Source organism: Neofelis nebulosa, chromosome X (genome assembly GCF_028018385.1).
Source record: "Neofelis nebulosa isolate mNeoNeb1 chromosome X, mNeoNeb1.pri, whole genome shotgun sequence".
Taxonomy (NCBI): Eukaryota; Metazoa; Chordata; class Mammalia; order Carnivora; family Felidae; genus Neofelis; species Neofelis nebulosa.
The window spans coordinates 66,954,927-66,982,443 of record NC_080800.1 but is presented as its reverse complement, the minus strand read 5'-3'; the positions used below and the strand labels follow the sequence as shown (position 1 = coordinate 66,982,443).

At 37.9% G+C, this 27,517-nt stretch overlaps 1 protein-coding gene across 2 annotated transcripts in view; it reads right to left on the bottom strand.

The window, feature by feature from the left end:
• Positions 1-27,517, bottom strand: part of TENT5D (terminal nucleotidyltransferase 5D) — a 100,216-nt gene that overhangs the window by 39,522 nt on the left and 33,177 nt on the right. The window lies entirely within an intron of this gene.

The window sequence follows — 27,517 nt, the reverse complement described above, 5'->3', positions numbered from 1 at the left end:
CTCTAATCTGTTCTGTCCTACACATGCTACTCGATTATAAAGCAAAAAAAGGAAGAAAAAAGCAATACAACAGAAAGATTTGAATACAAATGATGTAAATGGTGAGACCATCAGAGTTAAAATAATACAGTAAAATACTCCAGTAGAAAAGGTGGACATCATTCAACATTCATGAACAGATGGGTGATCTCAGCAGCCAGATTGAAGCTACAGGCGTACCTTGTTTCATTGCCCTTCACTCTACTGCACTTTGCAGATATTGCCAGTTTTACAAATTGAATGTTTGTGGCAACCCTGAGTCTATTGGTGCCATTTTTCCAATAGCATTTCCTTACTTCACGTCTCTGTGTCACATTTTGGTAATTCTAGCAATTATTTCAAACTTTTGCATTATCATTATGTTTGTTATGGTAATCTGATCACTGATTACGACTCACTGAAAGTTCAGATGATAGTTAGCATTTTTTAGCAATGATCAATTTTTTAAAAATTTTGTTCACATTTATCATTTATTTATTTTTAATTTTATTTTTTTTAATTTACATCCAAATTAGTTAGCATATAGTGCAACAATGATTTCAGGAGTAGATTCCTTAATGCCCCTTACCCATTTAGCCCATCTTCCCTCCCACAACCCCTCCAGTAACCCTCTGTTTGCTCTCCATATTTAAGAGTCTCTTATGTTTTGTCCTCCTCCCTGTTTTTATATTATTTTTGTTTCCCTTCCCTTATGTTCATCTGTTTTGTCTCTTTAGAGACAGAGCGTGAGCAGAGGGGCAGAGAGAGAAGGTAACACAGAATCTGAAGCAGGCTCCATGCTCTGAGCAAGCATTCAACACAGAGCCTGATATGGGGCTTGAACCCACAAACCGTGAGATCATGAGCTGAGCCGAAGTCGGATACTCAACTGACTGAGCCACCCAGGTGCCCAGCAGTGAACTATTTTTAATGAAGGTATGTACATTGTTTTTTTAAAATACAATGCTATTACACACTTAGACTACAGTATAGTGTAAACATAAATTTGTTTTAATTTAAATCTAAGTTAGTTTACATATCGTGTAATAATGTTTCAGGCATAGAATTTAGTGATTCATCACTCACATATAACAAAGAGCCAGTGCTCATCTCAAGTGTCCTCCTTAATGCTCCTTGCCCATTTAGCCTATCTCCCCACCCAACACCCCACCAGCAACCCTCAGCTTGCTCTCTGTATTTAAGTCTTCTATGGTTTGTTTCCCTCTCTGTTTTTATATTATTTTTGCTTCCCTTCCCTTGTGTTCATCTGTTTTGTATCCTAAATTCCACATAGGAGTGAAATCATATATTTATTTTTCATTCTTTTTGATTGCCAAATGATACTCCAGTGTGTGTGTGTGTGTGTGTGTGTGTGTGTGTGTACGCCCACATCTTCTTTATCCATTCATTAGTCAATGGACATTTGGGCTCTTTCCATTCTTTGGCTATTGTTGACACTGCTGCTATAAACATTGGGGTGCATGGGCCCCTTCAAATCAGCAATACCTAGTAGTGCAATTGCTGGGTCATAGGGTAGTTCTATTTTTTATTTTTTGAGGAACTTCCAAACTGTTTTCCATAGTGGCTGCACCACTTTGCGTTCCCACTGGAAGTACAAAAGGGTTCCTCTTTCTCAGAATCCTCACCAGCATCTGTTGTTGCTTGAGTTGTTAATTTTAGCTATTCTGATAAGTGTGAGGTGGTACCTCATTGTGGTTTTGATTTGTATTTCCCTGATGATGAGTGATGTTGGGCATTTTTTCATGAGTCTGTTAGCCATCTAGATCTCTTCTTTGGAGAAGTGTTTATTCATGTCTTTTGCCCATTTCTTCACTGGATTATTTGTTTCTATGGTGTTGGGAAAACTGGACAGGAGCATGCAGAAGAATCAACCTGGACCACTTTTTTATACTATCCACAAAAATAAGTTCAAAATGGATGAAAGTCCTAAATGTAAGAGGAAGCCATCAAAATCCTAAAGGAGGAAACAGACAGCAACCTCATTTACCTCAGCCTCAGCAACTTCTTACTTTACATGTCTCCAGAGACAAGGGAAACAAAAGCAAAAACGAACTATTGGGACATCATCAAGATAAAAATCTTCACAGCAAAGGAAACTATCAGCAAAACTAAAGGCAACTGATGGAGTAGGAGAAGATATTTGTAAATGATATTAGATAAAGGGCTAGCATCCAAAATCTATAAAGAATTTATCAAATTCAGTACCCAATAAACACAACTTTTATATGCATTAGGAAACCAAAAAATTCATTTGACTTGCTTTACTGCAATATTTGCTTTATTGCAGTAGTCTGAAACTAAACCCAGAATATCTCCAAAAAAAAAAAATCAAGTTAAACTGTTAGGAATTAAACCAAGATAACAGAGATAAAGAATGTATTTAGCAAGCTCATCAGTAGACATGACACAGTTGAAAAAAAGCCAATGAACTTGAAGATAGATCAACAGAACTTATCCAAACTAAACACAATGTAGGGGAAGGGAGGGAGAAGAGAAAAGGGAGAAAAATGGGGAGACAGAGAGTGAATATGATAGAGAATGGTGTGTCTAACAGCTGTGGGGCAATATCAAATGATTTAATATACATGTAATTTTAATCCCAAAAGGAGAATATGATAGGAGCAGAAGAAATACTGGAAGTGATAATAAATGAGGATTTTCCAAAAGTAGTGAAGTACAATAAATCACAAATTCAAAAAGCTCAAATAACACAGAGTAAACACACACACACACACACACACACACACACACTTTCAACCAACCAGTTGATTGTTAAGTGATTCACAAAGAACCAAAATCTTTCTCCATAAAATGTATGCCTCCTAAACCACTGCTCAGTTTTATACATACATAGTTGTATCCTCTTTAACCAGTAATAGTGTTTATGAAATCTTTCAAAGACATGCATACAACTGCATGAAATATAGTGCAAATTAGGTTGGAGGAAGTATAAAATGAGGGAAAAATTCAGAGTTTTTAATCATGTAAATGATGGGCGCCACTAAATTTTTTATCACATTATAGGACAAAGAAATAAACTTAGTATAGATACATTTTAGAAATAAAATGAGGATGAAACATGAAAAAATATTTTAAAAATCCTGAACCACTAAAGACCTTAGGCATTGGACCATTGATAATGGCCATTAAAATTATCCCAAAGTGATTTGTAGAAAAGCATGATGTTACTTTTAAAATATAAATTTCAAGTTCCCACAGGTTTATAGATTTTTTATGCAATCATTATAAAACAGCTAAGTGAGCTAAATCATTCCTAAATTTACTACACAGAGTTGAAGAGAAAAGTGAAATGCACTAATATTTGTCAAGCCACTATTAAGTTTCAGATATTAATAGACTATATTTTATATCATTTAAGTCTCATAATAATTTTAAGTGGATATTATTATTAATATTTCAAAGATGAGAAATCTGATACTTAAATATATTAAGTAACTGGTGCCAGGTAACATTGATTTCAAGTGGTAGAAATAAGATAAAAATCCTAGGCCTATTTGGTTCCAAATACCAAATACTTTGTATAAAAGCAACCTGCTTTTCAAGAGATTTGCTATAATAACCTATACTTGGTTTCACAAGAATAAGGCTGCTTTATGAGTGAATATGTCTAATGCCTAGTGATACTTCAACTAAACCTTTTCAAATGGGGTCTGGGATATCCCACATATAATAAAAACTACTCTGATAAAAAAACATCATAATTTTTCATTTTATTTTTAGCCTGCATTTTCTCATATGATAATACTTTTTGTTTTATTATGTCTTCTAGGTTTCAATGGATGTTCAGTACATAATTCTGATATCTCATAAATAATGTGTGTATACCTTCTTTACACACTCAGGGTTCATTTTTTCAGACATGATATATTTTTTACTACCATTGCAAAAGTGAGGTCAATATCATTTATAAAGAAGATTGAAGTATATATCCCAGTAGGATTTTAATGCCAAGATGGTCAGAATTCATGTTGAAATTGTGATCAGTTTAGGAATATATTAAAAAAATAAGGATGCACAGTAATTTAGAAAGAAGGTTTTTATTTAGAGCTGGAGTAATGAGCTTTATGTTATGCCATAGTTGAGAGTGGTTAAAATATAAAGAGAGGGGTGCCTGGGTGGCTCAGTTGGTTAAGCGTCTGACTTCGGCTCAGGTCATGATCTCACAGTTTGTGAGTTCGAGCCCTGCCTCTGGCTCTCTGTTGTCAGTACGAAGCACGCTTCAGATCCTCTGTCTCCCTCTTTCTGAACCTCCCCTGCTCTCTCTCTCAAAAATAAATAAACATTAAAATTAAAGTAAATAAATGAAATATAAGGGGAAAAATTTCAAAGTATTATTTAGTTTAAGGTATGTTTAACTACTACTTATTTGCTTTTATCTCTTAATAAATAGATATTGGTGAAAAAGTAACAATATTAATCTAAACCTTAGACAACCTACATCCATAAATAAACCAAGTGACTTTAAACATGTTTATAATTATAAAAAACACCAAAAAAATAAATAAGAGTCTCTTTTTACTGCTTAGTTTGCAATATGAACTTATAAAGTAAACTAACACAGAGTTCATTATAAAAATATTTGGCTTTTGGGTAATTGTGTAATCAGTGAGGGTATTATTTATAGCATATAAATAGCACTGAAGGCTGCTGAAGAGCACCAAAAGGAAATGACATTATTACTTTAACATAAGTTCCATAGATGCTTGGTAGATATTTTAATAAGATGTATAACAAAGTTATTCTATATTCTATGTAGTAATATACATATGTTTTCAGAGTTTCAAAAATAACACTCAAATATCTGTTCAAAATTATTTCTATAAATTGAATGTGAGCTAAAGTATCCATTTTTCTTTGGCTTACCTAATATTAGATACTCGCAGGGTCCAAACTATATAGAATCCTACTCTATTTCAATGAGGAACCCCTCACACTTGTTTTCAAACAATCTTTTCCTTCATACAATGTTCACCTTGTCAGCAATTTAAACTTCTAGTTTTAATAAGAATAATTTCACCATAACTCTAGAGAGGTCCTGACACTTCACATTTTGGGTTAACTACTAATGGTTTGAATATGTCCTTTTGTTGTTTACTTTATCTCCCTAGTTAGTATGTATATTTCAGCTGTGTACTATTTAAAACAAGAACTCTGATAAGTCAATTAACAATGTATTTCTGCTCTCTTGTGGGCAATTTCTGGATTACCTCACCTTGACAGACTAAAAGCCCTGGGTAAATGAATACCCTGGATGTTTTCTGAACATTATATGCCCATAAAAGTTAACAAAGGCCTAGTATATAATAGGTGCTCAAAATTTTTGATGAATAAATGCATGAATGAATTTTAGGAAACTGAGAGGGTTGGAAGGTGGCAGTGGAGTAGGAGGACTCTAGGCTCACCCTGTCCCACAATTATAACTAGGCAACTATCAAATCATCCTAAATACCCAGAAATTCACCTGAAGATTGGCATAACATACTCCTCAACAAAAGCTAAAGGAGAGGCTACACTGAAGAAGAAGACAGGAAGTATGGAGACAAAGTATGGGAGAGAAAGGGATTCTGGCCACTATGGTGGAGAGGAAGGTGCAGTCATCGAGAAGCACAAGAGATAGACCAACACAAAGAGGAACGCACAGGGAAGAAAAAATCCCCATAGACGTTGCCTTGGAAAGCAAGAAAGGCCAAATTTCATGACTTCTGGCAACCAGCAGGGCTTAAAACCTGGAGTTTTAAAGGTCAGTGGGCTTAGCTGGCATAGAACTCAGAGGACATTGTACTGTTCTTGGAAAGAAGGAAGGCAAACAACCTGTGGATATAGAGTGTAGAAACAGCCATGTGAACAGCACCTGAGGCCCACAGTAGAGAGGTAATTTGCTCATTTCAGTGTGTTCCAGAGAGGCAGCATTCATGGAGAGACCACTACTGGAACAAAGGAACTGTCAGGCACCATTTCCCTCCACTGCCCCTCAGCATAAGCACAGGGCCACCTATGGGAACCCGCACAGATCCAACACTTGCTACTTAATTGCTTACACCAAGTCCCACCCACCTGCAATCCCATGAACCACTCTTTCCAGTTTCACTTACCTCAGTCCCAAGGCAGCCAGTCCCCTTCTCCAGAAGACTGGCCCAGACCCCTGCTCACGCCATGTCCCCCAACTTGGGAGTTCTTTGGAATCACAGTTCCAGTGGTGGTGGTAACAGCTCTCATTTCACAAGAAGATCAGAGCACACCTACTTAAAATGTGCCATAGTCAGGCCAGGGAGGAAAAACTGCTCACAACAGGTAAAGAAAGCCACTGCAGACTACTAACCTGAAGGATAAAGCAGCCAGGACAAAACAGCAGAGTATACTCAGCACACAATAGAGATACTCCCAGAAGCACCAGGCCCTGGGGAACAGGGAAACTACATGGCAGAGCACTACAGGACTTCTTCAAAAGGCCATTTACCTTAAAAACAGAGGAGAAATAGCTGACTTTTTTAACACAGAGAAACAGGCACAGAGACTTAGACAAAATCAGAAGACAGAGACATTTATCTCAAATGAGAGAACAGGACAAGACCATGACCAGAGATATAAGCAAAACATATATAAGTAACATGCCTGACAGAGTATTTAAAGCAGTGATATTAAGGATACTCACTGGACTTCAGAAGAGTAGCAGGCATGAGTGAGACCATTAACACAGAGATAGGAATAATGTAGCAGAAATAAAGGGCTAAAAACTGAAATGAAAAACATGCTTGATGGAATGAAGAACAGGTTGGAAGAATCAGAGGAATTAACTAATGACCTAGAAGACAGACTACTGGAAACTAATCATGTGGAACAAAATAAAAAAGAAGAATTATGCAAAATAATAAATTTATGGAACTCAATGACTCCATAAAATGTAATATCACTGATATTATAGGAGTCCTAGAAGAAGAGAGAGAAAAGGGGGCAGAACATTTATTTGAAGAAATAAAATCTGAAAACTTCTCCAATCTGAGGAAGTAAAGGGATATCCAGATCCAGAGGTATAGAGAACCCCTAATAAAATCAACAAAAGCATATCCACAATGAGACATATTGTAATTAAACTGGCAAAATAGTGATGAAAAAAATTTTAAAGCAGCAAGAATAAAGAAGAGAGTAACATACAAGGAAATACCATAAAGCTAGTATGGGATTTTCTAGCATAAAATTTGCCAGCTAGGAGGGAGTGGCATGATATATTCAAAGTGCTGAATGGGAAAAAAATTGCATCCAAGAACACTCTATCAACCAAGGCTATCATCCAGAATAGCAGGAGAGACAAAGAGTTTTCCTGACAAACAAAAACTAAAGGAGCTCATGACCACTTAAGCCCACCCTGCAAGAAATATTAAAGGGGACTCTCTGAGTGGAAAGGAGAGACCAAAAGTGACATTATGAAGGTAGGGAACACAAAATCAGTAAAAATAAATATTTCTCAAAAAAATCAGTTAAGGAACTCACAAATAAAAGGATATACAATATGACAATATACCTAAAATGTGAGGAGGAGAGAAGTAAAGAATGGGTTAAACTTAAACAACCACCAACTTAATACAGACTGCTAATATGCAGAAAAGGTTATAAACAAACCTAATGGTAATCATATATGAAAAACCACTAATAAATATGCAAAGTATAAAGAAAAAGTAATCCAAATATATCAGTAAGGAAAATAAGAAAACCATAAAAGAGAGAAAGATTAGAAAGGATCAGAGAAATCTTCAGAAACAACAAAATATGTAATAAAATGACATTAAATACATATCCATCAAAAAGTTATTTGAATGTTAATGGATTACATATGCTCCAATCAAAAGACACAGGGTAACAAATGGATAAAAAGTAAGAATCATCTCCTGTCTACAGGAGACTCTTTTTAGACCTAAAGGCAGCTTCAGATTTAATGTGATGGTATGGAGAAACATCAATCATGCATATGGATGTCAAAAGAAAGCCAGAGTAGCAATACTTATATTGGACAAAATATACTTTAAAACAAAAATGACAAAATACAAAGAAGGACTGTATAGTAATAATAAAGAAGATAATCCAACAAGAAGATATAATAATTGTAAATATATATGCACCCAACATGAAGGAACCTAAATACATAAAACAGTTAATAGCAAACATAAAGGAACTAATCAATACTTGTACAATAATAGTAGAGGACTTTACACCCAACTTACATTAATGGACAGATCATCTAAACAGAAAATCAACAACGAAACAATGGCTTTGAATGACACATTGGAACACATGGATTTAACAGATACATGTAAAACATTACATCCTAAAAGAGCAGAATACACATTCTTTTCAAGTGCACATGGGACATTCTCCAAAACAGATCACATATTAAGCCACAAACCAAGCCTCAACAAATGAAAAACAAAACAAAACAAAACAAAATCATGCCATACATATTTTCTGACCACAACTGAATGAAATGAGAAGCCAACCAGAAGAAAAAAAAAACTGGAAAGACCACAAATACATGGGATTAAATAATATTCTACTAAACAATGAAAGAGTCAACAAGAAAATAAAAAGAAATAAAAAAAATTATATGGAAAAAAAATGAAAATGAAAACAATGGTAAAAATGTTTGGTATGCAGCAAAAGCAGTTTCAAGAGGGAAGTTTATAGCAATACATCAAAAATCAAGAAAAATCTCATACACACAACCTATCCTTACACACAAAGGAGGTGGAATAAGAACAAATAAAACCTGAAAAACCAGAAGGAAGTAATAAAGATTAGATCAAAAGCAAATGATATAGAACTAAAGGAATAATAGAACAGATCAATGAAACCAGGCCTGATTCTTTGAAAAAAATAAATGAAATTGATAAACCTCTAGCCAGACTTACCAAGAAAAAAAGAAAGGACTAAAATAAATAAAATCACAATTGAGAGAGGAGGAATAACAAATCACATGACATAAATGAAAACAATTATAAGAGAATATTATGAAAAACTAAACAGCAACACATTGGACAACCTGGAGGAAATGGATGAGATCCTAGAAACATAAACAACCAAAACTGAAACAAAAATAAAAAATTAAACATACCAATAACCAGCAAAGAAATTGAATCAGTAATCATAATTTCAACAAGCAAAAGTTCAGGACTAGGGGGTTTCTCAGGTGAATTCTATCAAACATTTAAAAAAGAGCCAATACCTATTCTTTTCAAAGTACTCCCCCAAAATAAAAAGGAATCAAAACTCCCAAATTCATTCTATGAGGCCAGCATTATCCTGACACCAAAACCAGGTAAAGACTCCACTAAAAGAGAACTGCCTGCCAATATCCCTTACAAACACACATGCAAAAAATCCTCAACAAAATTGTAGTAAACTGAATCCAACAATATGTAGATACTACCCAAAGAAATCTACATATTCAAAGCAATCCATATCAAAATAACAACAGCATACTTTACAGAGCTAGAACAAACAATTCTAAAACTTTTATGGAAACAGAAAAGACCTTGAAAAGCCAAAGTAAGCCAAAGTTGAAAAATAAAACCAAACCTGGAGGCATTCCAGACTTCAAGCTGTATTACAAAGGTGTAATCATCAAGACAGTATGGTACTGGCACAAAAACAGACATATAGATCAATGGAACAGAACAGAGAACCCAGAAATGGACCCACAAACATATGGCCAACTAATCTTTGACAAAGCAGGAAAGAATATCCAATGGAAAAAAGACAGTCTCTTCAGCAAATGGTGTTGGGAAAACTGGACAGCAACATGCAGAAAAATGAACCTGGACCACTTTCTTACACCATCCACAAAAATAAATTCAAAATGGATGAAAGACTGAACTGTAAGACAGGAAGCCATCAAAATTCTAGAGGAAAAAAACAGGCAGCAACCTCCTGTACTTCAGTTGCACCAACTTCTTACTTGACATGTCTCCAGAGAAAAGGGGGAAAAAAAGCGAAAATGAACTATTGGGACCTCATCAACACAAAAAGCTTCTGAACAGTGAATGAAACAATGAGAAAAACTAAAAGGCAACTGGTGGAATGGGAGAAGATATTTGCAAAAAACATATCACAGAAAGAGTTAGTATCAAAAATCTATTCAGAACTTATCAAACTCAATGCACAAAAAACAAATAATTCAGTGAGTAAGTAGACAAAAGATATAAATAGATACTTTTCCAAAGAAGACATCCAATGGCTAACAGACACATGAAAATACTCAACATCACTCATCATCAGGGAAATACAAATCAAAATCATAACAAAATACCACCTGACACCTGTCAGAATGACTAAAATTAACAACTTAGGTAACAACAGATGTTGGTCAGGATGCAGAGAAAAAGGAACTTTTTTGCACTGTTGGTAGGATGCAAACTGGTGCAGTCACTCTGGCAAACAGTATGGACGTACCTCAAAAAGTTAAAAATAGTACTACCCTACAACCCAGCAATTGTACTACTAGGTATTTATCCAAAGGATACATAATCACTGATTCAAAGGAGCACATGCATCCCAATGTTTATAGCAGTGCTATCTAAAATAGCCGAAGTATGGAAAGAACCCAAATGTCCATTGACTGAGGAATGGATAAAAGATGTGGTAAATATATACAATGGAATATTACTTGGTGATCAAAAAGAATGAAATCTTGCCCTTTGCAACAACATGGATGGAAATAGTTTATTATGCTAAGCAAATAAGTCAGTCAGAAAAAGATATCATATGATTTCACTCATGTGGAATTTAAGAAATATGACAGATGAACATAGTGGAAGGGGAGGAAAAATAAGATAAAAAAGAGAGGGAGACAAACTATCCAGCAAGTCTTAAATATAAGTGAACAAACTGAAGGTTTCTGGGGGGGTGTTGGGTAGGGGGATGTGCTAAATGGGAAATGGATGATGAACATTAAGGAGGGCACTTGTTGGGAGGAGCAATGGATGCTATATGTAAGTGATGAATCACTAAATTCTATTCCTGAAATCATTATTACACATATGATAACTAAATTGGATTTAAATTAAAAAAAAATCATTCACCATGATCAAGTGGGATTTCCTCCTGGGTTGCAAGGGTAGTGCAGTATTTGCAAATCAATCAGGGAGGTACATCATATCAATAAGAGAAAGGATAAGAACCATATTATCATTTCAATAAATGTGGAAAAAGCATTTGAGAAAGTACAACATTCATTCTCAAAACCCTCAACAAAGCAGGATTTGAGGGAACATACCTCAACATAATAAAGACCATATACAAAAACCCCACAACTATCATCATCCCTCAAGGGTAAAAATGGAGAGCTTTCCCCCAAGGTCATGAACAAGACAAGGAGTATGAGGGGAGAATTAGAGAACTAAGTGATGCAATGAGATGTAATAATATCCGTATAATAGGGATTCCAGAAGAGGAAGAGAGGGAGAAAGAGGCTGAAGGTGTACTTGAACAAATCATAACTGAGAACTTCCCTGATCTGGGGAAGGAAAAAGGCATTGAAATCCAAGAGGCACAGAGAACTCCCTTCACACGTAACTTGAATCGACCTTCTGCACAACATATCATAGTGAAACTGGCAAAATACAAGGATAAAGAGAAAATTCTGAAAGCAGCTATGGATAAACACACTCTAACATATAAAGGGAGACTGATAAGACTAGTGATGGATCTATCCACTGAAACTTGGCAGGCCAGAATGGAATGGCAGGAAACCTTCAATGTGATGAACAGAAAAAAAAATATGCAGCCGAGAATCCTTAATCCAGCAAGTCTGTCTTTCAGAATAGAAGGAGAGATAAAGGTCTTCCCAAACAAAAACTGAAGGAATTCATCACCACTAAACCAGCCCTACAAGAGATCCTAAGGGGGATCCTGTGAGACAAAGTACCAGAGATATCACTACAAGCATGAAACCTACACAGATCACAATGAATCTAAACCCAAATCTTTCTATAATAACACTGGATGTAAATGGACTAAATGCTCCAACCAAAAGACATAGGGAATCAGAATGGACCAAAAAAAACAAGACCCATCTATTTTCTGTCTACAAGAGACTCATTTTAGATGTGAGGACACCTTCAGATTGAAAGTGAGGGGATGGAGAACTATCTATCATGCTACTGGAAGTCAAAAGAAAGCTGGAGTAGCCATACTTATATCAGACAAACTAGACTTTAAATTAAAGGCTGTAACAAGAGATGAAGAAGGGCATTATATAATAATTACAGGGTCTATCCATCAGGAAGAGCTAACAATTATAAATGTCTATGCACCAAATATGGGAGCCCCCAAATCTATAAAACAATCACAAATATAAGCATCCTTATTGAGAAGAATGTGGTAAGTGCAGGGGACTTGAATAATCCACTTACAACGGGGATAGATCATCTAGAAACAGGATCAATAAAGAAACAACGAACCTGAATGATACATTGGATCAGATGGACTTGACAGATATATTTAGAACTCTGCATCCCAAAGCAACAGAATATACTTTCTTCTCAAGTGCACATGGAACATTGTCCAAGATAGATCACACACTGGGTCACAAAACAGCTCTTCATAAGTATACAAGAATTGAGATCATACCATGCATACTTTCAAACCACAATGCAATTAAACTTGAAATCAAACACAGGAAAAAGTCTGGAAAACCTCCAAAAGCATGGAGGTTAAAGAACACCCTACTAAAGAATGAGTGGGTCAACCAGGCAATTAGAGAAGAAATTTAAAAATATATGAAAACAAATGAAGATGAAAATAGAACAATCCAAAAGTTTTGGGATGCAGCAAAGGCAGTCCTGAGAGGAAAATACATTGCAATCCAGGCCTATCCCAAGAAACAAGAAAATCCCAAATACAAAATCTAACAGCACACCTAAAGCAACTAGAAGCAGAACAACAAAGACACCCCAAACCCAGCAGAAGAAGAGAAATATTAAAGGTCAGAGCAGAAATAAACAATATAGAATCTAAAAAAAAACTGTAGAGCAGATCAATGAAACCAAGAGTTGGTTTTTTGAAAAAATAAACAAAATTGATAAACCTCTAGCACAGGCTTCTCAAAAAGAAAAGGGAGATGACCCAAATAGATAAAATCATGAATGAAAATGGAATTATGACAACCAATCCCTCAGAAATATAAGCAATTATCAGGGGATACTAGGCAAAATTATATGCCAACTAACTGGACGACTTGGAAGAAATGGAGAAATTCCTAAGCACCCACACACTTCCAAAACTCAAACAGGGAGAAATAGAAAACTTGAACAGACCCATAACCTGCGAAAACATTGAATCAGTTCTCAGAAATCTCCCAACAAATAAGAGTCCATGACCAGATGGCTTCCCTGGGGAATTCTACCAGACATTTAAAGCAGAGATAATACTTATCCTTCTCAAGCTATTCCAAAAAGTAGAAAGGGAAGGAAAATTCCAGACTCATACTATGAAGCCAGCATTACTTGGATTCCCAAACCAGACAGAGACCCAGCAAAAAAAGAGAACTACAGGCCAATATCCCTGACGAGTATGGATGCAAAAATTCTCAACAGAATACTAGCAAATCGAATTCAACAGTATACAAAAAGAATTATGCACCATGATCAAGTGGGATTCATTCCTGGGCTGTAGGTCTGGTTCAATATTCGCAAATCAATCAATCTGATACATCACATGAATAAAAGAAAAGAAAAGGACCATATGATCCTGTGAATAGATGCAGAAAAAGTATTTGACAAAATTCAGCATCTTTTCTTAATAAAAACACTCGAGAAAGTCGGGATAGAAGGAACATACTTAAACATCATAGAAGCCATTTATGAAAAGCCCACAGCTAACATCATCCTCAATGGGGAAAAACTGAGAGCTCTCCCGTGAGATCAGGAACACTACAGGAATGTCCACCCTCACCGCTGTTGTTTAACATAATGTTGGAAGTGCTAGCATCAGCAATCAGACAACAAAAGGAAATCAAAGGCATCAAAATTGGCAAAGATGAAGTTAAGCTTTCACTTTTTGCAGATGACATGATATTATACATGGAAAATCCGATAGACTCCACCAAAAGTCTGCTAGAACTGATACGTGAATTCAGCAAAGTCACAAGATACAAAATGAATGTACAGAAATCAGTTGCATTCTTATACACTAACAATGAAGCAACAGAAAGACAAATAAAGAAACTGATCCCATTCACAATTGCACCAAGAATCCTAACATACCTAGGAATAAACCTAACCAAAGATGTAAAACATCTGTATGCTGAAAACTATAGAAAGCTTATAAAGGAAATTGAAGAAGATACCTAGAAATGGAAAAACATTCTGTGATCATGGTTTGGAAGAATAAATACTGTTAAAATGTCAATACTATCCAAAGCTATCCACACATTCAATGCAATCCCAATCAAAATTGTATCAGCATTCTTCTCGAAGCTAGAACAAGCAATCCTAAAATTTGTATGGAACAACAAAAGTCCCCAAATAGTGAAAGTAATTTTGAAGAAGACCAAAGCAGGAGACATCACAATCCCAGACTTTAGCCTCTACTACAAAGCTGTAATCATCAAGACAGCATGGTATTGGCACAAAAACAGACACATAGACCAATGGAATAGAATAGAAACCCCAGAACTAGACACACAAAAGTATGGCCAACTAATCTTTGACAAAGCAGGAAAGAATACCCAATGGAAAAAAAGACAGTCACTTTAACAAATAGTGCTGGGAGAACTGGACAGCAACATGCAGAAGGTTGAAACTAGACCACTTTCTTACACCATTCACAAAAATAAACTTAAAATGGATAAAGGACCTGAATGTGAGACAGGAAACCATCAAAACCCTAGAGGAGAAAGCAGGAAAAAACTTCTCTGACCTCAGTTCCAGCAATTTCTTACTTGTCACATCCCCAAAGGCAAGGGAATTAAAAGCAAACATGAACTATTGGGACCTCATCAAGATAAAAACTTCTGCACAGCAAAGGAAATAATCGAGAAAACTAAAAGGCAACCAACAGAATGGGAAAAGATATTTGCAAATGACATATCAGACAAAGGGCTAGTATCCAAAATCTATAAACAGCTCACCAAACTCCACACCAGAAAAACAAATAATCCAGTGAAGAAATGGGCAGAAGACATGAATAGACACTTCTCTAAAGAAGACATCCAGATGGCCAACAGGCACATGAAAAGATGCTCAACGTTGCTCTTCATCAGGGAAATACAAATCAAAACCACATTCAGATATCACTTCATGCCAATCAGAGTGGCTAAAATGAACAAATCAGGAGACTATAGATGCTGGCAAGGATGTGGAGAATTGGGAACCCTCTTGCCCTGTTGGTGGGAATGCAAACTGCTGCAGCCACTCTGGAAAAAAGTGTGGAGGTTCCTCAAAAAATTAAAAATGGATCTACCCTATGACCCAGCAATAGCACTGCTAGGAATTTACCCAAGGGCTACAGGAGTGCTGATGCACAGGGGCACTTGTACCCCAATGTTTATAGCAGCACTCTCAACAATAGCCAAATTATGGAAAGAGCCTAAATGTCCATCAACTGATGAATGGATAATGAAATTGTGGTTTGAATGCACAATGGAATACTACTTGGCAATGAGAAAGAAAGAAATATGACTTTTTGTCGCAATGTAGATGGAAGTGGATAGTGTTATGATAAGTGAAATAAGTCATACAGAGAAAGACAGTTACCATATGTTTTCACTTTTATGTGGATCCTGAGAAACTTAACAGACATCCATGCGGGAGGTGAAAAAAAAGAGGTTAGAGAGGGAGGGAGCCAAAGCACAAGAGACTCTTAAAAACTGAGAGTAAACTGAGGGTTGATGGGGGGTGGGAGGGAGGGGAGGGTGGGTGATGGGTATTGAGGAGGGCACCTTTTGGGATGAGCACTGGGTGTTGTATGGAAACCAATGTGACAATAAATTTCATGTTAAAAAAATAAAGCCAACTCTCTGCCTATTTCTTGCCTGAACATGTACAAGTGAACATGTGTTAAAAAAAACACAAAATATTCTGACAAGTCTCACTTTAAAATTAATTAACCAGCAATTTTGAGTATAATTGTAATGTTGCCAGCCAATCATACTGAACTTCCCTAGTTAATTCTCTTCCACTTTCCTAGACAACTATATATAATTCTCTCTTCTCAAATCTTTAACACCTTCTCTCCAGTTGTCATGCTTATCAGAGCACCTTGTTTCCCACCACAGTGAGAAATCAGAAACAAAAGATAATTTTTATAAGCATCTAAAACTGATTTCTACTCATTTATATCTGTCTCTGTGCCTATGTATGCTGCTTTCTCTCCTGTTTAGTATGAATGATTTGCACACATTTCTGGCCAAAGCAAACCCCACCACCTCAGTATCCTATCCCATCCTTTCCAGTACTCAAGGATATTGTCCTGGATATTCTATCCTCCTTCCTGGAATATCATTCTTTCCCACTTTACTAAGTTCATTCTCATCAACATAGAATTTTCCTTAGTGTTAATATGCCTAACTTTCATGAAATAAACCTATTACTATTTTTAAACCCCCCATGGAATATTACTGTTATTTCTTGCAGATTAAATAAAAATTCTCATGACTTTTCCCTCTCTAGCTATCATCCCATTTCTCTTCCCTTTACAGAAATACATTTTCTGTAAGCTGTATGTATGTCTTATCTCCATTTTATCTCCTCACACCAGTTCACTAAAGCATTCTCTAAAGATGTTGAAGTTGTTAAATCCAATACTCATTCTGTAGGCCACATCTTAGTGAATCTACCTACCAGCATTTGGACACTTGATCCCTCTGTCTTTTTAATTTTACTTTTTATTTTTTATGTTTGTTTGTTTGTTTGTTTTTTGAAAGACACAGCATGAGCAGGGGAGGGGAAGAAAGAGAGGGAGACACAGAATCTGAAGCAAGCTCCAGGCTCTGATCTGTCAGGACAGAGCCTGATACAGGGCTTTAACTCACAGACTACAAGATCATGTCTGAGCCAAAGTCGGACGTTCAACCAAGCCACCCAGGTACCCTGATCCCTTTTTCTTTTTTTAAAACACTGAGGATGGCACTTGTTGGGATGAGCACTGGATGGGTGTTATATGTAAGTGATGAATCATGGGAATCTATTCCCAAAACCAAGAGCACACTGTACACACTGTATGCTAGCCAAATTAACAATAAATTGTATTTAAAAACAACAACAACAACAACAACACTTTTTGCTTGTTTTTCACAATCCCACACTTATCTGGTTTTCCATTGCCTTTCTGGCCACTCCTTAATATTCTTCTTTCCTTTTTCATTTCTTTAAATTTGGATTGAGTTAAGCTCTAGGAATTTTTTAAAGATACATTTATTACTTCAATGATTTTATCAGTTTCACAGCTTTATATATTATCTATGATTATGGCTCTTCAATATAAATCTCCAGGCTGAACTCTATCCTGAATTCCAGATTTGTACATCTAACTGCTAACACTTCTAAGTGCTAATACTTCTCAAATTTAATGTTTCCAAAATTGAATTCATGATAGTATTCAAAACCCCAAACATATCCCTATGCAAGGTTTCACACATCTCAGTAACTGTGTGTGTCATCATGGGCTCATTGTTTTCAGCACACCTAAATCTAACCTATCAACAAAAGCTGTGAGCTCTCCCTTCAAAATATATCCAGATGTCAAACCACCTCTTAACACCCCACTGTCCCCAATCTGGCCTAAACAAATCATTACCTCTTGCCTGGATTATCGCAAGATCCTTCTAACTGGTCTCCCTCCTTCTACCTTTACTTTCTTGCATTTTTTTCAATATAGAACCCAGAGTTAACCTTTAAAAATAGAGGTCTGATTATGTCCCTTTTTCTACTCAAAACCCTTTAGTGATTTCCTGTTTCACTCAGCATAAAAAAAACAAGCTCTTATATAAAAGAGAAAGCTCTAGAACTCTTTCAAGTGGTAGAGTTCTGGAATTCTCTCTGGGGTTGGAAGGGCTGATAAACATAGTCTACAATCCCCCTCCACCTTGAAATCACAGACCAGTGTCCAGGCACCCAAACCAGTATGCCAACTCAATGAGCCCTGGGCCCCTAGCACACACCAGTACCAGCTATTCTACCATGGCAGCCACAGGGTTGTGTACAACAGGGCACCCCTGGTTAGTGCTCACTACAGCTTCAGTCTTCGTGCCAAGGTGACACAAGTACAAGGTACCCTGGAACACTCCAGGCCCATACCATTTTGGCTTCAGACAGCATACTACGGTACGACTTCTGTAAAGTGGTCCAGTACCTCCCACCTGATGTCTGCTTCAGATTCAGCCAACCCACCAGGGTGCTCCCTGTGTAAAGCGCCAAGGAACACCCCCACCCATGCCAACTCTGGATCCAGTTGCCCAGGCATAACACCTCCTGAACTGACCACCCTGGTTTGTACTCACTTTAGGTTCAGCTGTTCCACCAGGGTGCCCTCAGTGTGAAGAGCCTCATGTCAATCCAGCTTGCAACCACTTCAGTTTCAGCTATCCTGCCAAGGCACATTTCATGTAGAGCTCAGGAACCACAATGGTCCAGGATCACTTTTGCTGTCCTGCCAGGGTGCCTCCTGTGCAGAGCACCCCAGAAACTCCCAGCCTATATCCTGCTTCAGCTACACTGGCACTCTAGGGCACACTCTATATGGAGAGTCCTAGAATAACCTGGTTTACACCCATTTCAGCTTTGGCTTCCCTGCCAAGGTGCCCTATGAACATAGAGTCCTGTGACCCCCTCCCCAACTTGTATCCACTTTAGCTTTACCTAACCTATAAGGAAACCTTCTATACAAAGAGCCCAGGGACCTCCCAGCTGCACACTGCTTCAGCTCCAGCTGTCCCACTGGGGCACCCCCACTGTGGATCACCACAGGATCCTCTGACTTACACCTACATCAGCTTCAGCTGTCTTTCCAGGACATGTTGGGTACCCCCAACATGTGGAACACCAAGACCCTTGGCCTCCATCCACTACAGCTTTAGGTGTCCTGTCAAAGTGTTCAATATGCTGAAAGCCCCAGGAACAGCTGGCCCATACTTATATCAATTCTAGCTAACCTGCTAGGGCACCCTTTGCACAGAGAGCCCCAGGATGTCCCACATAACCTCCACTTTGGCTCCAGCTATCCTGACAAGGTTCACTCTATATGTAGAGCCTCAGGACACACTGGCTTGCATCCACATCAGCTTTAGCTGTCCTGCCAGGACACCCACTGCATGGAAAGGCCAGGAACTACACTGATTTGCACCCACTTCAGCTTTAGCTATCCTACCAGGAGGCCCACTATGTGGAGAGCCCTGGGACCCTCAGCCCATGCCAGCCACAGATCCAACCAGCCAGAAAATGTCACCAAGCACACAAAGTCTACATGGGGTACAACCATACAAAGGACCATTCTTTCAAGTTTAGAGGAGTAGCTGTTCTAGCTAATCTGTAAAAATTAAAACAACAGAAAGTCAAGCAAAATGGGGAGAAAACAGGAAAGCATTCCAAAAGAAAGAGTTGATCCTCAGAAAAAGAACTAAATGAAATGGAAATACACAATATGCCTGATAAAGAATTTAAAGGAGAGTTAATAACTACTTTTCTCAAACTATTCCAAAATAAAATAGAAGTGAAACAAAGCTTCCAAATACATTCTACAAGGCCAGCATTATCCTGATACCAAAACCAGACAAAGACGCGACAAAAAAAAAAAAAACAAAAACAAAAAACAAAAACAAAAACAAAAAAACAAACAAAACAAAACAAAAAAAAAACAAAAAAAACTTCAGGCCAATGTCCCTGATAAGCATAAGTGCATAAACTTCTCAGTAAAATACTAGCAAACCACATACAACATTGAAAAGATCATTCAGCGCGATCAAGTGGGATTTATTGCTGGAATGCAAGAATGGTTCAAAATTTGCAAATCAAACAATGTGATACACCACATTGTTAAAAGTTATATAATCATTCCAATAGACACAGAAATAGATAAGATTAAACATCCATTCATGATAAAAACTTAACAAAATAGGGTTGCGGGAACATACCTCAACATATTAAAGTCAATATATGGAAAACACAGCTAACATCATATTCAGTGGTGAAAACTGTGAGCTTTCCTTCTAAGGTCAGGAACAAGACAAGGATGCCCACTCTTAGCACTTTTATTCAACAAAGTACTAGAAACCTAGCCACAGTAATCAGACAAGGAAAAGAAATAAGAGGCATCTATATTGGCAAAAAAATAAATTAAAATATCTCTATTTGCAAAAGTCACGATATTATACATTGAGAATTCTAAAGATTCCACCAACAACTACTGGAAATAAATTCAGTAAACCAGCAGGCTACAATATTAATACTCAGTAATCAGTAGAATTTCTATACACTAAAAAATGAAGTCAGAAAAATAAGAAATTTAAAAACAAACATTTACAACTGCAACAAAAAGAATTAAATATCTAGGAATAAATTTAACTAAGGAACTTAAAGACATATACTCTGAAAACTATAAAACATTCATGAAAGAAACTGAAGAACAAATGAAAAGAACAAATGAAAAGATATTCTATGCTCATGGATTGGAAGAATTAATATTGTCAAAATGTCCATATTACCCAAAGGAATCTAGAGATTCAATGCAATCCCTGTCAAAATACCAATAGCATTTTTCACAAAATTAGAACAAATAATACTAAAACTTTTATGGAACCGTAGAAGACCCTGGATAGCCAATGCAATCCCGAGAAAGAACAAAATTGGAGGTATCACAATCCCCGATTTCAAGATATACTACAAAGCTATGGTAATCAAAACAGTATGGTACTGGCACAAAAAATAGACCCATGTATCAAAGGAACAGAATAAAGAGTCCATAAGTAAACCCACATTTCATGGGGGGTTAGGCTAAATATATATGGGGATTAAGGAATGCACTTGTGATGATCAGCAGGTATTTAATAGAAGTATTGAATCACTGTATTGTACACCAAAAACTAATATTACACTATTAACTAACTAGAATTTAAATAAAAACTCAAAAATAAAAGTAGGTATGAGGCTCTGGAGTTACACTAACTGGGTTTATTTCCTGGTTCTAGCACTTACTAGTTGCCTGGCCTTAAGGTTTAATTTGCAGCCCTATGAATAGGTTTCAATGTCTGTAAAGAGGATTATATGAGTCATATATAAAGTCTTTAGGACAGTACCTGGAACATCATGTTAGCTCTTTGTGTGCTTGTGTGTGAGTGTGCTGGTGTAAGTAGGCGTGTATATGTGTACAAAAATGGGCAATCCATTCAACTTACATCAGATAAATGGAGTTCAGAAAGGTTATATAAGTTAAAGTCAAACTTATTATAAGCTTTATAAAGCTTACAAATATGTAAATATTTGTTCTTGTAGAAGAAGCAGCTAAAGAGTAAAATGTTTTAGGTGTTTAGAGACATGAATGAAAGACTGCAGAGAAAGTCAGGCTCTCTACTAGACTAGATTTTAAAACAAACTGGATTACTGATAAGAAACAATTTTCTAGTTATGATGGACAAGGAAAGGTTAATTTATTATCTTTGAGATATAAGATATTCTTCTTAAAATTTTTTCTAATGCCTATTCTTGACTTTGTAGAAACAGGGGAAATAGGCAGAGTGGCCGTAAAGCCATTATGAAGATCTTCTACACTACTGATGGTACCTTCTCCTTGACGTCAGTTGCTCATTTTATTCTTGATATGTCTTGAATTTACCATTATAATTAGCTATGTGTCATGATCTAGGAAGTTAACTAGTTACTATTGTTTATTAGTGCTAGAGTTGGAGTGAAAAGACGAATAATTAAAATAATGGATAATCTCAATAACTACTAAGTTCTTTAAAATGTATTATAAAGATCCTTGGGAAGATGGCGGCGTAGGAGGACGCTGGGCTCACCGCGCGTCCTGCTAATCACTTAGATTCCACCTACACCTGCCTAAAGAACCCAGAAAACCGCCAGAGGATTAGCAGAACGGAGTCTCCGGAGCCAAGCGCAGACGAGAGGCCCACGGAAGAGGGTAGGAAGGGCGGCGAGGCGGTGCGCGCTCCACGGACTGGCGGGAGGGAGCCGGGGCGGAGGGGCGGCTCGCCGGCCAAGCAGAGCCCCCGAGTCGGGCTGGCAAAAGCGGAGGGGCCGGACGGACTGTGTTCCGACAGCAAGCGCGACTTAGCATCTGGGAGGTCAGAAGTTAACAGCTCTGCTCAGAAAGCGGAAAGGCTGGAGGACAAAGGGAGGGAGAGCTGCTGAGCCCCCGGACGGCAGAGCTCAGCTTGGCGGGGAACAAAGGCGCTCGCCAGCGCCATCTCCCCCGCCCATCCCCCAGCCAAAATCCCAAAGAGAACCAGTTCCTGCCAGGGAACTTGCTCGCTCCGCGCAAACACCCAACTCTGTGCTTCTGCGGAGCCAAACCTCCGGCAGCGGATCTGACTCCCTCCTGCTGCCACAGGGCCCCTCCTGAAGTGGATCACCTAAGGAGAAGCGAGCTAAGCCTGCCCCTCCTGCCCCCGTGCACCTTGCCTACCCACCCCAGCTAATACGCCAGCTCCCCAGCACCACAAGCCTGGCAGTGTGCAAGTAGCCCAGACGGGCCACGCCACCCCACAGTGAATCCCGCCCCTAGGAGAGGGGAAGAGAAGGCACTCACCAGTCTGACTGTGGCCCCAGCGGTGGGCTGGGGGCAGACATCAGGTCGGACTGCGGCCCCGCCCACCAACTCCGGTTATACACCACAGCACGGGGGAAGTGCCCTGCAGGTCCTCACCGCTCCAGGGACTGTCCAAAATGACCAAACGGAAGAATTCCCCTCAGAAGAATCTCCAGGAAATAACAACAGCTAATGAACTGATCAAAAAGGATTTAAATAATATAACAGAAAGTGAATTTAGAATAATAGTCATAAAATTAATCGCTGGGCTTGAAAACAGTATACAGGACAGCAGAGAATCTCTTGCTACAGAGATCAAGGGACTAAGGAACAGTCACGAGGAGCTGAAAAACGCTTTAAACGAAATGCAAAACAAAATGGAAACCACGACGGCTCGGATTGAAGAGGCAGAGGAGAGAATAGGTGAACTAGAAGATAAAGTTATGGAGAAAGAGGAAGCTGAAAGAAAGAGAGATAAAAAAATCCAAGAGTATGAGGGGAAAATTAGAGAACTAAGTGATACACTAAAAAGAAATAATATACGCATAATTGGTATCCCAGAGGAGGAAGAGAGAGGGAAAGGTGCTGAAGGGGTACTTGAAGAAATTATAGCTGAGAACTTCCCTGAACTGGGGAAGGAAAAAGGCATTGAAATCCAAGAGGCACAGAGAACTCCCTTCAGACGTAACTTGAATCGATCTTCTGCACGACATATCATAGTGAAACTGGCAAAATACAAGGATAAAGAGAAAATTCTGAAAGCAGCAAGGGATAAACGTGCCCTCACATATAAAGGGAGACCTATAAGACTCGTGACTGATCTCTCCTTTGAAACTTGGCAGGCCAGAAAGGCTTGGCACGATATCTTCAGTGTGCTAAACAGAAAAAATATGCAGCCGAGAATCCTTTATCCAGCAAGTCTGTCATTTAGAATAGAAGGAGAGATAAAGGTCTTCCCAAACAAACAAAAACTGAAGGAATTTTTCACCACGAAACCAGCCCTACAAGAGATCCTAAGGGGGATCCTGTGAGACAAAGTACCAGAGACATCACTACAAGCATAAAACATACAGACATCACAATGACTCTAAACCCGTATCTTTCTATAATAACACTGAATGTAAATGGATTAAATGCGCCAACCAAAAGACATAGGGTATCAGAATGGATAAAAAAACAAGACCCATCTATTTGCTGTCTACAAGAGACTCATTTGAGATCTGAGGACACCTTTAGATTGAGAGTGAGGGGATGGAGAACTATTTATCATGCTACTGGAAGCCAAAAGAAAGCTGGAGTAGCCATACTTATATCAGACAAACTAGACTTTAAATTAAAGGCTGTAACAAGAGATGAAGAAGGGCATTATATAATAATTACAGGGTCTATCCATCAGGAAGAGCTAACAATTATAAATGTCTATGCGCCAAATACCGGAGCCCCCAGATATATAAAACAGTTACTCATAAACATAAGCAACCTTATTGATAAGAATGTGGTCATTGCAGGGGACTTTAACACCCCACTTACAGAAATGGATAGATCATCTAGACACACAGTCAATAAAGAAACAAGGGCCCTGAATGATACATTGGATCAGATGGACTTGACAGATATATTTAGAACTCTGCATCCCAAAGCAACAGAATATACTTTCTTCTCGAGTGCACATGGAACATTCTCCAAGATAGATCATATACTGGGTCACAAAACAGCCCTTCATAAGTTTACAAGAATTGAAATTATACCATGCATACTTTCAGACCACAATGCTATGAAGCTTGAAATCAACCACAGGAAAAAGTCTGGAAAACCTCCAAAAGCATGGAGGTTAAAGAACACCCTACTAACGAATGAGTGGGTCAACCAGGCAATTAGAGAAGAAATTAAAAAATATATGGAAACAAACGAAAATGAAAATACAACAATCCAAACTCTTTGGGACGCAGCGAAGGCAGTCCTGAGAGGAAAATACATTGCAATCCAGGCCTATCTCAAGAAACAAGAAAAATCCCAAATACAAAATCTAACAGCACACCTAAAGGAAATAGAAGCAGAACAGCAAAGGCAGCCTAAACCCAGCAGAAGAAGAGAAATCATAAAGATCAGAGCAGAAATAAACAATATAGAATCTAAAAAAACGGTAGAGCAGATCAACGAAACCAAGAGTTGGTTTTTTGAAAAAATAAACAAAATTGACAAACCTCTAGCCAGGCTTCTCAAAAAGAAAAGGGAGATGACCCAAATAGATAAAATCATGAATGAAAATGGAATTATTACAACCAATCCCTCAGAGATACAAACAATTATCAGGGAATACTATGAAAAATTATATGCCAACAAGTTGGACAACCTTGAAGAAATGGACAAATTCCTAAACACCCACACTCTTCCAAAACTCAATCAGAAGGAAATAGAAAGCTTGAACAGACCCATAACCAGTGAAGAAATTGAATCGGTTATCAAAAATCTCCCAACAAATAAGAGTCCAGGACCAGATGGCTTCCCAGGGGAGTTCTACCAGACGTTTAAAGCAGAGATAATACCTATCCTTCTCAAGCTATTCCAAGAAATAGAGAGGGAAGGAAAACTTCCAGACTCATTCTATGAAGCCAGTATTACTTTGATTCCTAAACCAGACAGAGACCCAGTAAAAAAAGAGAACTACAGGCCAATATCCCTGATGAATATGGATGCAAAAATTCTCAATAAGATACTAGCAAATCGAATTCAACAGCATATAAAAAGAATTATTCACCATGATCAAGTGGGATTCATTCCTGGGATGCAGGGCTGGTTCAACATTCGCAAATCGATCAACGTGATACATCACATTAACAAAAAAAAAGAGAAGAACCATATGATCCTGTCAATCGATGCAGAAAAGGCCTTTGACAAAATCCAGCACACTTTCTTAATAAAAACCCTTGAGAAAGTCGGGATAGAAGGAACATACTTAAAGATCATAAAAGCCATTTATGAAAAGCCCACAGCTAACATCATCCTCAATGGGGAAAAACTGAGAGCTTTTTCCCTGAGATCAGGAACACGACAGGGATGCCCACTCTCACCGCTGTTGTTTAATATAGTGCTGGAAGTTCTAGCATCAGCAATCAGACAACAAAAGGAAATCAAAGGCATCAAAATTGGCAAAGATGAAGTCAAGCTTTCGCTTTTTGCAGATGACATGATATTATACATGGAAAATCCGATAGACTCCACCAAAAGTCTGCTAGAACTGATACATGAATTCAGCAAAGTTGCAGGATACAAAATCAATGTACAGAAATCAGTTGCATTCTTATACACTAACAATGAAGCAACAGAAAGACAAATAAAGAAACTGATCCCATTCACAATTGCACCAAGAAGCATAAAATACCTAGGAATAAATCTAACCAAAGATGTAAAAGATCTGTATGCTGAAAACTATAGAAAGCTTATGCAGGTAATTGAAGAAGATATAAAGAAATGGAAAGATATTCCCTGCTCATGGATTGGAAGAATAAATATTGTCAAAATGTCAATACTACCCAAAGCTATCTACACATTCAATGCAATCCCAATCAAAATTGCACCAGCATTCTTCTTGAAACTAGAACAAGCAATCCTAAAATTCATATGGAACCACAAAAGGCCCCGAATAGCCAAAGTAATTTTGAAGAAGAAGACCAAAGCAGGAGGCATCACAATCCCAGACTTTAGCCTCTACTACAAAGCTGTCATCATCAAGACAGCATGGTATTGGCATAAAAACAGACACATAGACCAATGGAATCGAATAGAAACCCCAGAACTAGACCCACAAACGTATGGCCAACTCATTTTTGACAAAGCAGGAAAGAACATCCAATGGAAAAAAGACAGTCTCTTTAACAAATGGTGCTGGGAGAACTGGACAGCAACATGCAGAAGGTTGAAACTAGACCACTTTCTCACACCATTCACAAAAATAAACTCAAAATGGATAAAGGACCTGAATGTGAGACAGGAAACCATCAAAACCTTAGAGGAGAAAGCAGGAAAAGACCTCTCTGACCTCAGCCGTAGCAATCTCTTACTCGGCACATCCCCAAAGGCAAGGGAATTAAAAGCAAAAGTGAATTACTGGGACCTTATGAAGATAAAAAGCTTCTGCACAGCAAAGGAAACAACCAACAAAACTAAAAGGCAACCAACGGAATGGGAAAAGATATTTGCAAATGTCACATCGGACAAAGGGCTAGTATCCAAAATCTATAAAGAGCTCATCAAACTCCACACCCAAAAAACAAATAACCCAGTGAAGAAATGGGCAGAAAACATGAATAGACACTTCTCTAAAGAAGACATCCGGATGGCCAACAGGCACATGAAAAGATGTTCAACGTCGCTCCTCATCAGGGAAATACAAATCAAAACCACACTCAGATACCACCTCACGCCAGTCAGAGTGGCCAAAATGAAGAAATCAGGAGACTATAGATGCTGGAGAGGATGTGGAGAGACGGGAACCCTCTTGCACTGTTGGTGGGAATGCAAATTGGTGCAGCCGCTCTGGAAAGCAGTGTGGAGGTTCCTCAGAAAATTAAAAATAGACCTACCCTATGACCCAGCAATAGCACTGCTAGGAATTTATCCAAGGGATACAGGAGTACTGATGCATAGGGGCACTTGTACCCCAATGTTTATAGCAGCACTCTCAACAATAGCCAAATTATGGAAAGAGCCT